General features: G+C 37.8%; 2 long non-coding RNA genes across 5 annotated transcripts in view; both read right to left on the reverse strand.

Annotated features, from left to right (window-relative positions):
- Nucleotides 1-14,387, reverse strand: part of LOC110393599 — a 129,544-nt gene extending 115,157 nt beyond the window's left edge. The window contains exon 1 of one of the 4 annotated variants that reach the window (XR_002435054.1): nt 14,129-14,387. This is a non-coding gene — a long non-coding RNA (uncharacterized LOC110393599). The remainder of the gene's footprint in view (nt 1-14,128) is intronic. The other 3 variants (XR_002435053.1, XR_002435051.1, XR_002435052.1) reach the window with 3 other exon arrangements.
- Nucleotides 4,381-10,886, reverse strand: LOC110393602. The gene is made up of 2 exons (XR_002435056.1): nt 10,849-10,886; nt 4,381-5,085 (listed from the first exon to the last, which is right to left on the reverse strand). It is a non-coding gene; the product is annotated as an uncharacterized LOC110393602 (long non-coding RNA).

Here is a 15,360-nt window from a genome sequence, read left to right on the forward strand (position 1 = left end):
TCCATTAGTACAGATTTGTCTTGCCCCAGCCACAAAAAGGTTAAGAGCTAGATTCTGCCTCCTTTTGCCAGGTCTGAGAAGGACGGGGATTGGGAGACAGGGTATAGGGTCAAAGCACGGTGACCTTCAGTTACTCTTTTATCTCCCTCTGCTCCATTCATTATCTTCATCTGTGCTGATATTGTCTTTTAAGGATAATTAGGAAGCAGTTTAGAGCAGTCCTGTGGCTGTCCTAAAACAAATGGTTGTAAGAGGAATGACAGAATCGCCTCATTTTTATCCTATACAGAAGCACATGGGACATAATGAAAAATATACTGAATTAAAACCAGAAAAATAACTAAGAATTCTTGACTCTTTGTTCTGTCTGAAACCCTTTTTTTCTCATATAGACACAGAGCTACTTCAGAGCTTCACTTAAACTAAAAGCTCTAATGGGAATCTACACCAGATAAGGGTAGAGGTCCTTAGATTATGTATTAGGAGGTAAAATCACTTAAGCAACAATCAACTTTCCAGTTCACAGACAATGCTGTAAAGTAGATTGGAAAAAACTGTTTCAAGCTAAATCATAAGTCTTTCCTGATTTTTTTTTTCCCCTCACAAAAAAAAAAATATATATATGACTTTAGGGAGATAAGTACTTCATTCAACTGTTTTCATTTCAGAGTTGTTCCCACTCTTAAAGGAAAAAAGCTTCTAGATGATACATGTCATGTAATCTACATCTTGCTGATGCTGACCTTATCCATCAACAGTCCAGGAAATATGTGCCTTGACAAAAGGAAGCAGATGTGCCTTAATCCTCCTGAAGTGATGGGATGCATTTCCTCAGTCATCCAGGATGGTTTCTCTGGTGCCCTTACATCTCTTGGTAAAGGCTGAACAGAGTATTTGTCATGGAATCAGACCTTCACTTAGGATTAGTGTATTTTTTAGTCCTTTGATCATATGCCTCATATTTTACCTTAACTGAACCTTCACAGACATTTGAAGATAATTGTTGCCTTTCATTTTTCACCAAGGAGAGCTATTGGAGTAAGAAATCCTCCCTTTCTGCAAGTTCTCCACCTGGGATGCAGGAAGTATCTTGACCCCGCCTACTAAGAAGTATAGAATAGGTGCCAGAAATAGGCTTTTTTTTTTCCCCAAAAAATACAGTTTTAAAATCTTTGCTACTTCTTGTTGATTGGAGGCTTGGTTCATCTTTCACTGTGTATACCCAAGAGCGGTGATGAAACACTGATATAATCAGTGTTTATTACACTTTGTTTATGACAAAGGCATAATAGGTTGTGCAACACAGAGAGTGTACAGTGGGTAGTGACTGAAGTCTGCCTGGCATTCTCTCTAGCACCATGCATATGACAGTATGCAGGCTAAGACAATATCAGGCACTGCCAGATCATTTCTGCAATACGAAAGCTGCCCTTACCAGTTTCCACTGAAATTAGTCCCCTGCTACAGCTGCATGTAGAGGATAGAGTCATGTTTTGTTAATGAATCCCAATGTTCCAAATTAATGTCTGAAAACTCCAGAACAAGTTTTGCATTTAAACATAATAAATTCAATGGACCAGATTCTCTGGGAGCACAGGCCTTTGTTTTGTTAGGGAAGCACAGAACTTGAGGGCAGGTCAATGTGGTCAGAAGAGAACCATATTATTGTGAAGAAAGTATCAAATTAACAGTCTTATCTGTCATCAATTTTCTCCTAGACAAGTGTGCCTTTTACCATTATCTGTTCCACAGATTCATCAGAGCAGGAAGATAAATACGCGGTAGAATATTCTGTACTGCAGCAAACCCACACTGACATTTAACTACTGCTCTCAACTCCACCAAAACCATAGCACAGGAAATCAGAAATTCAGAGGTCCAAAAGTGGTTCCTTTTCTTGGTATATATAGTACCCTTGGCAACACACTACATACAACATTCAGTATAGCAAGCCTCTTACATTGCCTGAGAAAGCAACATATCTTTTATTTTAATTGAATTTCTTTTGTGAAGTATTTATTTAGAAGTGTGCATCACCACATGTAAGCCTTTTGCTCCCAGGAATAAAAAAACTACACTGGATAAGTGATTAGTCATTAATATCATGCATTAAAACAGACTGAGCTCTGACTGAAACACAAGTCACCAGTCACCCAGAACCAGGCCTGAGTCACTATGATATGGTTCCTACAATCAGATTACTTAACCTTTTCATACCTCATCCTCCCCGTAAGTAAAAGAATATTCTATAAATACTCTTCTATCCATTATATTGACAGAATTTGAGTGCTGAGATGGGATATGAACCCTTACAGCACATTCTGAAAATGTAAGGGTGCTATGTAACAAAGTAGGGGGGGGGGGGAAAAAGAGGGTTAATGGTTTACTGTCCAGATATATAATAAGGGGGGGAAAAAAAGAAAAATTGCTATAGATAACATGATGAATCAGTCCTGTAGCACTCTGCAAACCACTGCTTTTCTGAAGTGGATACTACTGAAGACACTTACCATGGTTTGACAGTGTTCAGCATTCATCATGCAGCTAAAATGTTTACTGGCAAAAGGCAGTGCATTATTGTGCTAACTAGAGAAAATTGATTTTTTGTGCAAAATTGGCAGTTGAAACTAGATCTCATGAATCACAGGCCAACTCTGCCCTAGATTCCCATAGGAGCGCAAGTTAGTCAAGTGTTCTTTTGATTCCGCAGCTCCCCATGTGTAGATAGCTCAGAAGCAAAATTAAGATTGACAAAGGAGTTGCTGGATGAAATTCTACAGCAATTATTATAAATTATATATTATCATGGCATAAGCAATATAAAATGCATGGCTCTCTATCTGCTAGATAGAGAAATCTATGTATCTGTTCAACTTCGCAAAGTTAAAAAATTTCAGCTGGTTCTATTTAGCCTTTTTAAGCATCCAACTTTTGCCTTCCCTTCGCTGCCAAGGTTTTGTGATTAAAAAGTATTTTGTTCTCGAAAATCTTGCCACGCTTTTATTGCAATGTTCTTATGAATCAAGTGACAGAGGAGATAAACAAGGGCTCCACTGATCATGGTTTAAGAAAAATGAAAAATGCAGTTAAAAAATTCTTAACAATTGGGCAGGAAACCAGCAAGACAGATGACTATCTAGTGGTTACTTTCTTGAAGTGGTCTTGAAGAAAAATATTTAAGGAAAAAGAACAGAACAAGTTCTCTTTTCCCTCAATTGATTCATTTGTTTTATGAAATAACAGTGCTCTCTGGTTCCCATCCCCTTCAAATACCATGTATAACCCTACACATCAATTACATAGGTGCAGACAGTGCCTAGAAAACAATCTGATAGTTTAGGTATAACCCATGATGGATATGAAAGCTGCAGTAAAGTTGTAAACTCATTTAATATTCAACAAAATGAAATTTAAGTTGCATCTTGTTTAATAAAATGCCAGAAATTAGAACATAGCTTTTTTTTTTTTTAAACCCGAAGAACACCTAACCTCTCAAGGTCACCATATATTAAACATACTGTTGGACTTTTAAATGAGATCCTCACTCTGTTCCTGTAATTCAAGGCTGGTGTTCTGACTGAAGTTGAGTGTTGTACTCACCCCATCTAGCTGCAAGGAGCAGTAAGGCTAGTCAAACAAAGACAAATTGTTCTTGTGAAAATGAATATAAGTGTTACAAAAATAAAATTCCATATTTTAGTTAAGACATTTTAAGTTTTGATTATTCAGTATTGATTAATAATCAGTTTAATTTAGAGTACAGTCTACTGCAGTTCACTAGCACAGTTGCGGCATTTATTTCTGCACTTCATACAGAAAGCAATGTCAAAAAAAGTATTCTTAATGGTGCACAGTCGAGCACCAAGACACTGAGAAATGTAAAAACCAGAATTCTTCCAGGGAACTTAATTCAGCCCTTTAGCATGCACGCACAATGATTCAAACTTTTAGCAGGGCAATCATACTCTACCTCCCCCTACGGAAAAGCAAGCCAAATACAGATCATCATCATCCTCATCTGCTTAAACAGCAGCATGTAATATGTGTTCTATCAGTCTCCTTGAGAACCACAGCCCTTGCCCGAAGTGCACGGAAGAAGGTCTCTCTGCCCATTTTGGCAAGACTTTTATGTGAAGAAAATGCTTCTTACAAAGAAAGAATTCAATAGAACGGCCCTTTTCTTTCCCTTTTCCTGTTTGTTCTCATAGCCACGCAAAGAGAATGAATTAATACAGAGCAGGGCAGAAAGGGACAGAGAGCACCGCAAAAGACTAGTGAATGAGCATCGCTAGGATGCCTGCAGGAATAGGTCTAGACATGTACAAGGGGCTCAGGAATAATGGAAATGTTGACATCGAGCCATGGTACAAAACAACCGTGTTCATACAAACTGGTTATATATTTACTTCCATCCAGTAAAAGGTTATACATAACCTGCTGGGTTTGTTTGTTTTAACTATGATTGGTAATTTACAGATGTTAGAAAAATATATCATTCACAGTGAAACAAAATACTAAGAATATAAGACACAAAAGGGTGCTGACATTTCTTTAAAACAGATGCTTTCTTGTTTAATTCAAAATTGTGAGAGAAACACAAGATGTCCCATTAACACTAGACAGGATTAGTATTTAAGAAATTATCCTAGCTAGTCACAAAGGCATAAAGGAATCAGTAGTAGTTTGATCATCTGTTGAGCAAACTACAAAGAGCGCAACCAGCTTTGACCAAGTTCTTTCATGACCATCTAATGCAAACACACGTGGTACCAGCTACTGTCAAAGACAGGATGTAAGTTGGCTCAACTGAAAAAAAAAAAGCACTCAAATTTGATAGGAATCCAAATTTCATTGCACACTACATATTGGAAGCAGAACTTCACTAAGCTATGCACTTCACAAGACAGAAATTAAAATACAGCAAAGGAAAAAGGGTTCGTTTTCATTTTTTCATCTTTACAAGTCTTGTGTCTTGACAGTGGAGACCTTCCTTAGGATCCGCAGGGGAAGTCTAAGGAATCCGCCTTCATAACTTCTTAAATAGCCATAGTTCTGAAGTCTCTCTTTGACTGTTTAGTCCTCAGTCTAAGACAGCTCAAAATAAAGTAATTAGTGTAACCACCTTGTCACATCAGCATCATTCAAACTGGCAGAAAAATTTTCCAATATCTGGTTTCTAGAGGATTTCAGCCAAGAATCTGTAAATATGTCATTTCAAATCACAATTTATTTAATCATGGTCAATAAAGATTTTTTGTGTTTAAAAGTTTCCCTTCATGAAAGAACAGAGGGAACTTAATGTGCTGCTATGTGGTCAGAAACCACTAAGAATTTTTTTTTCCAACTTTTTCAAGTAAATGAATAAGAAGCCTAAGTTTAAGACTGGCTCAGCTGTTAACCAGGAGGTCTAACTCAATCTTATTTTCATGAAAACAAGGAAACAATCAGGAAGGAAGCTGAATCTATGGAATCTATTCAGAAAATTGACAGCAGTAGAAGAGACTGATGACGGTGAGGAAAAGCAGAGCCAAACTGTAGGAACCACATCTCAAGAAATTCCCCTAAATGGGATAGTGAGTGTAGTCTGGTGGTCTGCACAACTGAGGGAGAGCAGAGAAGTAGGAAGTCAGGGGAAAAAAAACTGACACTGTAACAGGAACTTGCAGTGAGTTCCACACAGCACACACAGACTGAATAAAACATACGCTGCTGTTCTCAGAGCTTAAAACTTTTTCACATACATGGAGATTAAAGAATTAGTAGTTTTGTTATTCATCATCATTGAAAGAACTGTAATTAGTTTTTTTTTGTTGCAATACTCAACCACGTGAGTATCACCTTGCTTAGGCATACTGTGCCATTAAAGCCAGCCGAGTTACTCCAACCTGTATCAGGAATGAATTTGCACCACTCCTATTTAATGAGCAGGGACCGTTAAATGCCTCATTACCACTTGTGAAAAACCTCACACTACCGTGCTCTCTCAACACTGTTGAGTTCTGCTTCAAGCCAGTCCTGAAAATTCCTTCTACCTGTACTAAACAAGTCAATAGCGTGCCTTGCATTTTCTCTTTTAAATGAGCATTTCAGAAGCTTAGCAGGAAAATGGAGCTCAATAGGAATCCCACCTTTTATTGTGAAAACATGTATTACCTCCTCATTCCATTCTCTCCCTATTACTTGTTTCCCTAACGTACTAATTAATATCAACAAAATTCAGATCGCAAGTTCTTTGCAACGGTGGTCCCATTTTTGTAAAATACTTACCCTATTCTAGGAAGTAAAGTTAAAGCATAGAAACAGCATGAATCTATCTTTAAAAAAAAAATGCACAACCAATCTTCTCAACTAAAGATGCCATCTTTCCCTGGGAAGCCACGAAGACTTACACAACTTTATTAAATTTGTCAGCAGTGAGCTCCAAGAGGGTAAAACACTGGTTTGCAGCTTCTTGTATAGCTACAGTACAACCCCAGCTGGTGGCAATTCCTCTCCTGCTCCATGTTTCCTCCAAGTGAAACAGCATATTTAAAAACAAATAATTTTCAAGGAAGCATGTGGAACATACACACACACAAAAAAAAAAAAAAGAGTATCAAAAGGCTACATAAATTTTTGTCTGCCAAAGAAAGCTTTTATATTTTATTTTGGCTTTGCATTCAGTAGAACCATTGTGAGTCTTTTAGCAGTATTTTCTCCACCCCCTTCATCTCAGAAAGCTAGCTTTTATGAGTAATTAAAATTCTTCTAAAAAGATTTCATAAGCAAAGGATTTGTGTGCCATTCTTTCTGTTTTTACAACATTTGGAATTCCTTTCACCCTCAGAATTGTTGTCATCTGTGCCAGAAGCCACTGATTAATACTTTTGCTTCTTTTGTCCCGGCTGTCAGTACCTCAGTTAATGCAGAATTTTTTTTAACCTACTTCTTGGACAGCACATTGTACATGTTTCTGCAGGCAAGCCAGATCTAGACCTCTTCTGCTGCAGGGGAACTGATTGGCCATTTGTCTATGGAAATCTGGACATTCCTTTTTATAAAGGGCTTTAGTCTCAACATCTTAGAGCAACAACCGTGTGCTCAGCATATCTGTTATTTGCTGGAATGGAGATTAGCTGTTTTCTGACCAGCTACCAAGTTATGCTTTTATTTATTTCATTATTACTCTTTCTAGTGTGGGGAGAGGGAAGAAAAAGGAACTGAAAGGACCACTTCCCTTCCAAGGGAATCATTTAAGCAAAAGGCTCTCTCCACTCACGCCCCTCTGTACAGTACACTGGATCCTTGTGACTGGCTTAAGACTGTATCCAGGATCTTTTGGTAGCAGAGAGCATTTGGACTCCTGTAGCTCATGTCTACACAAACAATGCTGAAGGCCTGAATGGAAGCAGGGACTGAACCATTCCACTCTCGGCATCCCTCATCCGACTTCCTCCTTTCAGTAGGTTCAAAATTTCAATCTCTAGTACATCAGCGAGAATAGGGCCAGTTCAGGATCCTATCTCTTACAGTAAATGGATTTGTCTGATCTTGGACAGTTTTACTAAGTACACGCACTTGTTGACAGTGTCTCTGACAATTTCACTGCTAGCATGCAGCTTCAGAGACATAAAATTTTACATCCATTAAGAAAATCATTTTATAAAAAACATGCTCTACTGGGAATCTCTGCAGCATTAAAACAATTGTGAAACATCTATCTGTGATTAATTCAGACATGATCTCCCAGTATGCAGTGCAATGAAGCCAAGTATACTGCCCCGACACAAACACGAGATAGAACTATATTTAATTATCCCTGTTACCGCATTCTCAGAGCATCAGGAATGTAAGAAGCTTAGTAAATATTGAAACTTCATTAAGTAGGAATAAGTTTAGACATTGACCCGGACTTTTTTTTTTAAAGTATACCATAAGCTAGGACTCTCAGTTAACAGAAGTAACTAAACTATAGCAAATGCTTCTGTTCTCACTAGCTTCTCACAAAACACACAGAAACTCTGCTAGGATAATGAGGTCATCCTTGTCTATAAATTTAATCAGTATTTTTATGATTTCTGCATTTATCACAGCGGAAAAAGCAGGATTCTCATCTATATTGAGTGAGATTTCTTCATACGAGAACTTCTAAAAGTTAATACAGACTACAAAATTACTGACTGTTTTTAATCCTTCTTCACAGGAAGGATAACACATATCACAACATTTTTTTCCTTGAATAGGCCAGCAACATATTTCCATGGTTTGTTCCAGTTCTTAAAATAGCTGCCATACTAGTAGCATTGCAGAGTTTATACTTGTCTGGGGTCACATTGGGCATAGAGCAAAGTAAGGAAAGAGGGTTGCTTTCAAAATCATGTTTGTTTTGGGTTTTTTTGTTGTTGTTGTTTTTGCAAGAGAGGTGGCATTTCCACAATTAGAAATTTCATGAGAAATCTGAAAAATGATAAAATACTGTAGAAAATTAGGAAGTACTTGACAGCTAGCATCCATCATTTGCTACCTCTGAAAACACGTTACTAGTAAAGAACTGAACAGCTTTACTAGTAAAATTCCTATGATTTTCCCCAGATAATCTATCTTCTCAATTTTTTCCACCATTGATTCTTATCATCAGAAAAGCAGAATTAATTTAAGAACCATACCTGATTCTGACAGCATTTTTTTTTTTTAAAGGCTGTACATTGGCAAAAAATCAATACTATTTACATTCACTTCACATACAATCGCAGTTTTTTCTTTTTTTAAACATTCACCATTAGGCTAAAATTGATAGTCGCATCAACAAAATATATTCCTCTGCATCATACAGAGTTCACTTAAAAGATACTACAATCAAAGAATAATGTTGTTTGGAAGAGATCTCTAGCGATTATCTATCTCCTGCTCATAAGTTCCAAAGTTAAATCAGGTTGCCCACATCCTTGCTCAGTGAGATACTGAAAACTGGAAAATATGATGATTACACAGCCTCTCTGGGCAGTATGTTGCCATGTTTAACCACCCTCAGTCTTTGTATCTAATCAGAAATTCTCTCGTTCCTGCCACGTCCTTTCACTGTGAACTTCAGATAAACAGCCTAGATCTACCTTCTGACCCATTTACAGAGTAGGAAACTGCTATTAGTTAGGTTCCCAATTACAGTGTGATTGTGAGGTCACAGCCTGAACCAATGGCTGAGCACCAGGTGAGAAAGCATATCTAACCCAGGCAGCTCACGTGAAAGCAATACACCTGAGTGACCAGAAGGTGTGGAGTCAGGATCCACCCCCCAATCCTCCCACCCTCAATTAAGGGTTAGCAGCCAAGAGAGTAGTATCTCTCTGGATAGAGATTATACTCCTCTTGAGCTGTCACTGGAAGGGGTGAGCTAGTTTTCCTTCTTTATTACCTGCTATTGCTCTGTAGTGCCTGTATCCTGTTGAAAGGTACTATCATCACCTTCTTTTGCCATTCACCATCCCTCAGTCTTTCACTCTCCAGGCTAAACAAATCCAGTTCCCCTAGCTTCTCCTTATTTGTCAGGTGCTCCAGTTTTCTGATTATCTCAGTAGTCATGCACTGAACTCTATATTTCACCAACAACTCAATCTCATTCACAGACTGTCTCAAAACAGCTGTATTTGCCAGAACAGCTTAAAGAGCATTCAGATGACAAAATCAGGCAGGATGTATGAGCATCTACAGAGATATGTGTTCTGAGTTTATAATCAAAAGTATTTGATTGTCTTGTCATATGAAGAAAGGTCATGATTGTTTTGAACTTCATATCTCCTATGTAAGTAATTAGTTGAAACAACACCACAAAAATTATTTCCCAAAGGACTCTTCCTTGGATCTTCTGCTAAGGTTCCGATTCAAGTGAGTTTTACCCTAAGATATGGGAAGTCACTTTTCCACTTAACAACTACTACTACTACTGTAGTTTGCCTTCATAAAACTTCTGCTTTCATATACAAAAAAAAAAAGAAAAAACACAAATTGACTTTGTTTTACCCTCTCTTTTACTTAAGGAGTATATATTTTCTTCCTACTTAATGGAAATTCTGGGTTAGAGTGAATTACATACAAGTTTTTCATTATTCATAATTTATCATTGAATTATAACTTCTAATAACTAACTCATCTTTCAAACACACCTCCCTTATTGTTCTAATGACTTATTGCATTAATCCTCTCCTACTGGTAAAAAGGAAAATAACTGCCATTCTACTCTGACATGCCTCATTTCAATTTTTACTCCCTTTAAATGTATTACAGTTCTTCCATTGGCAGTCATAGAAACTCTTTAAAAGCAGCATTTACTGTGGCCTCTTCCAAAGCCAAAGAATACACATGCAACTTGACATTTTGGAGTATCTATTTTCAGCCGTTAATCTACAGTAGTTATTACAGCTATTGCTCTTACTGTTTTACGCTATCTTAAAAAATGTTGCTTATATTAATATTTCTTAGTAACTTCTATGCATCCACCATTAGGAAAAACAAATGCATTACACAAATGGGTACAAAGTCATCACATAGTCACTGTAGACCCTTAAGATTGCCACTCTGCAGTTACTGAACATTAAGAAATAAAAATATCTCTTAAAACTACTAGAGGGCCTTCTTAATGATACACCAATTGTCAATAGAAATTAACTTGAATTTTAGAAGCAGATGAATCTATTTTTGAGGGCTGTGCAACTATTTTCTCTCACCTATCCCTTTAAACAGGGAAAGCTAGATGTAACCCAGTGGAAAGCGCAACAAGACAGTGGAGCAGCAAGGTCCCAGGCTGAAAGCAAGAGAGGATTTGCTCAGACATAACAGCAGTGAGCAAAGAAACAAAGGAAAGAAACTGCTTACCTTCATAAGGCCTGTAAGGTCCTCACATAGGTAGGGATCTCCAGACAATATACCTTTGCTTCTACTGGCAACCCTTAAATGAGGTCTGGGAAGGGGTGGATCCTGGCTCCACTCCTTCCAGTCACACAGGTGCATTGCTTGCATCTGAGCTCCCCCAGGTTGGCCCTGCCTTCCCACCAGGTGCTCAATCACTGGTTCAAGCCATGACTTACCATTTCCACTACAACAGACCAAAAAAAAAAAATCCTTTTTTTGCACTGATTTCTGGCTGTAATAAAAATAAGGCCAAACTTATAACTTTAACAGATTTTGAACCAAATACAAAAATGAAATTAAGATTCTTGCTAAAAGACAAAAACAACCTGAGTCATCCTTTCTTCTTTATAGGGGTCAGGATCAAGTCTTTCTGGCAATCCCCACAGACATTTCTAACAAATGAAATGGTTACAAAAACTCAGCTATGGAAGAAAGTTAACAAAGGACAATGCCTTTCCTGTAACTAGAAATTAAAATAACATCTAGAAATACTAACTATTCAATATCAAATATAAACTGAAATATTTGCATTCACACAACTTATTGAATTACATTTTGCCTAGGTTTCTGACCCAAGTTGCCAAAAAAGAAGAGGAAACAAAAACACACTTTTACCTAGAGTAAGCAAAATTGTTGGTTGCAATCAGAAGACCTGTATAAATGTATGTATCCAAAGACCAGTTAATTTTGCAGTAGGAAAAAAATGCATCTGAAAAATAGAATTAGACCTTTTTATATTTCAGGGGCATCACATCACTTTTTAGTTGCTGTTGTTTTTTGAGAGGTCTCCTTAACAAGTATTTAAGAAGCTCATCCCCCACCAAGAATGTTCTGTAGCATTTAACGAAATTGACCTCAAGACACTGGGGCTAGAGATAAATCAGTTCTCATATTCCAGATTGCCTACTGCATGGAAAGCAGTAGGAAAGGAAAGCATCCAATTAGGTCTGTTACTTACATTAGGTTTAATCCAGTGTCTAAAGCAGAGGTTTCTACAGTTTGGCTTAAAAATCAATGCCAGTACTTCCCATAAGCATATATTTCAAAGTATTTCTCAGAAACACTGCCTTCTGTATGTTGGTCCATTATAAGATCAAAAAATTATTCCAGTAAAGTGACCCAATTTGAAAACTGGCCTCAGAAATGTTTTCATTTGAGTTCCTAATAGAAATGTTATAATTACAAATTGTCAACCTTACCTGAACAGTCCTTATAAATTAGTTTAATTTTAGGTACCATATGTGATTTCCATAAAGCTCATGATGTCAGCAAGCTCATATCACTTATTAGGGTCCTTTCCCTACCCAGTAAGTTTCTCCAGTTTCCAAAGAGCTAATATATTTACTCTCTTCTTCCTCATTCAGATTTTACCTTCTGATTTACTTACCCTTAATCCCCTATACTGCTCTCCTTGTACAATTGCTCACCAGGAGGTGAGGAAAAGAAAAATTATGCAACAGAACCATCACACACATCAATTAAAAACAAAACAAAGAATGTGATAAAAGGTTGGGGTTCATTTAAATTAGCTGTAGATCAAAGAAAAAAATCTAACCCAAATAAGAAAATGCAATCAATTATTTAAAACAAATGGCACAAAATAACTCCTCCGAGTTAGCAGAAACACAAACTGTGTTTTATGGATGTTTGACTTTGTCATGCTGCCAAATTAAGATAATTAAGGATTGATTCAAGGCATCATTTACTACAAATGTAAAATAGGATCTCCAGCCATCAAAGAAGAAGCAGTTCAACGTGAATTGAATCTTAAACTTTTCCAGTTCTGGATGACCTGAGAGACTCAGAGTACTCAGCTGGAGATAGTCCTGAGAACCAGTATAAATTATGACAACTAAAATGCTGTCCAGCTTCCCATAGTTTTTACCCCAACACTCCCCAGCTACGCCCTATACATACTTTCTAAACAAAAGTTTGAGAAGTAGATAGCTGTCCTTCAATCTCATTCCAAAGGAGGTTGATTTAGGGTTTTTTTCAGTAAAAACAGTGTCACAACATTTGATTCTGGTCCACAACACATTTGTTTCATGGCCACAAAGAAAGATATATTTTATCTTATAAAGATTAACAATTTTACAAAATCTTAATCCCTGAACTATAAAAAGCACACCTTTTTGGAGTTCCTCTTCACTATTTAAAAGTACTTTTTAATTTAGAATTAATTGCATGAGTTTCATTTCTTGAGCTTTCAGAGAAAGTTGGTTGTTTAAAAACCTCAGTTTTTGAATTTTCCAGCACACAGCTCAGGAAATGACATCACACTGCTGACCCCAAAAGGCAAACTGGAAGTCCTAAATCTCACACACTCTCTCAGCCAGTAACAGAAACAGCCTGCTGAAGTGAATAGAGCCTTTGTCCTATTTATTGAAATTGGAATTTTTCATGCTTTTTTTAAGAACTTTGCAAATTCTACTCGCTGAATATACTCACAAGGCAAGCTTCAAAAGACAAAAATTTAAAAAGCTACAGAACAGGTTTCAGAATAAGAGAATGAATTCAGACCTCTTAGAATGAATAGCTGGGAAGATTCCTGTGTTTTTAAAAGCAACAATTTTTAGTTAAAAAAAAAAAACACCATTTAAAATCTAATCCTCTGTTTTGAAATAATTAACAGCAAACACACAGATTCTGAACAGCAAAATAAGCACTGTATTAATTAATAGCAACAAAAACACTGAGCAGCCACTTCTTTCCCGTAAGTGTCATACCAATAATTTAGGAAAGACTTAATGTAAAGATCAGCACACTTCAGAACAGTAATCTAAGCATAGCTATCCATATACGATGAGAGGTAATGGATCTCAAAGTTAGGTTCCAATCTAGGTGACTGTCCAGTAGGTGTTTACTTTAGGGCAAGTCAATTCATCTGACAATTTCCAACTACTGTATGAAAGTAATCTTTCCAGCGTGAGACAGAAAGAGGCCAGAAGCTAGTGCTCCCAGCAAAGCAATACCTGAAGCTACCTGTAAACAAAAATAAGAGCTTTCATTCTCCCACAAGCCTTTACTTTCGAAATGATATCAAATTGGGTGCAGTTCAAACAGCTCTAAATAATGTTCACCATATAAGTGAAGTCAGACTGAAAAGAATTAACAGCCCTATGATAATCCCTCAAGTGAATAAAAACTGTTCATTTTCTTCAAGAAACAGACTCAGCATGCATCAATCCTTGTCTAGGTGCTCCTAAAGAAAAAATGTTCACAACACCCAGAGCAGGATACTCACTGCTGAAAGTAGCTAGTGCTACTCAAGTTAGTAAAATCTCAGCATATTTCAGTGAATTTCTCCAACAAGTCAATGTCAGCAGTAACAGCTAATCTTGTGGGTTTTCGTGATAACGAAGTACACACACCAACCACCTCTAGCTCCACAGCAACAGAAGAGCCTGTAAAGAGCTACTTCACACCTCAGAAGCTGCTGGCATTTCCTGAAACATGTAACAAAGACTGAAAGGTGAAGCAATATCCTAGATCAACACGATTGACTACTCCTTTAGCAAATATAATTCAGGTTCTGGAACTGTATAGGCATTGTTCTCTCCGTTCACCCTTGATGTCCTGCATGGCTTACTCTACTTCAGTTAACTGGTGATAACCAATACTGGTTAGCTCTCTACATCAGGCAGCCTATTTCAGATCGAGTTGTCAGAGGTAAAATATCTGCTCATGACTGTCCAGCTAAATGTCATCGTCCTCACTTCTACAGAACTGTTGCAGTCTATTCCTCCAAATAATGAGTAAAACAAAGGGAAAAGCACTTAACGTCCTTATACTGAGGCCAGTGAAAACAGGTATCCCAAACAACTAGTGTCCTCCTCCTGTAAAAAAAGCTTCCCAAGCTTTGAACTTAAAGAGTGCCAAGTGGTCTAGTTAAGTGCTTTACTTAGCTTACAGAGTTACGCTGCAAACATGGAGAAAAATGATGCAGATTGGACCTAGATGGCAGCAGATGCGGAGTGGCCATTTCCACTGCGGTGCTCTTCACCTTACTGACGTGTGGGCAAGCAGTGGGAAGGTTCTCAAACCTGCTGCCTCATAAAAACAGTACCATAAAGGATTTTCCAGTTTCTCCTTCTTATCTGTGCCTGCACACAAGGCCTACCCCACGTGTAACTCTACAGCATTTACATTTAAGATGGAATGCGGCCGCCCGACACCGCGGGTGCGACAGGCCCGTGGGGGAGTCCCACCTCCTGCACTGCAGGGAGATGCCGCCAGGCAGACACCGCCATGACGCGACGCCCAGTGCTGCCCCCTGGTAGGCCTGGTTGGGAACTTTGATTTGTAACTCAGCCGTTTGCCAGGAGATGGCAGTGTAAGATAAAACATCCCTCAGTTCTGTCGCCCGGCTAATTTCTGTTGTAATCATCCTGTGAACATTTGGTGACAACAAAAGCAACGGACACACTGAGGGAGTGGGACCTGGGGCACAGCATTCAGTCCTGCTTTCACACATGA

The sequence above is a fragment of the Numida meleagris genome, chromosome 2 (assembly GCF_002078875.1).
Source record: "Numida meleagris isolate 19003 breed g44 Domestic line chromosome 2, NumMel1.0, whole genome shotgun sequence".
NCBI lineage: Eukaryota > Metazoa > Chordata > Aves > Galliformes > Numididae > Numida > Numida meleagris.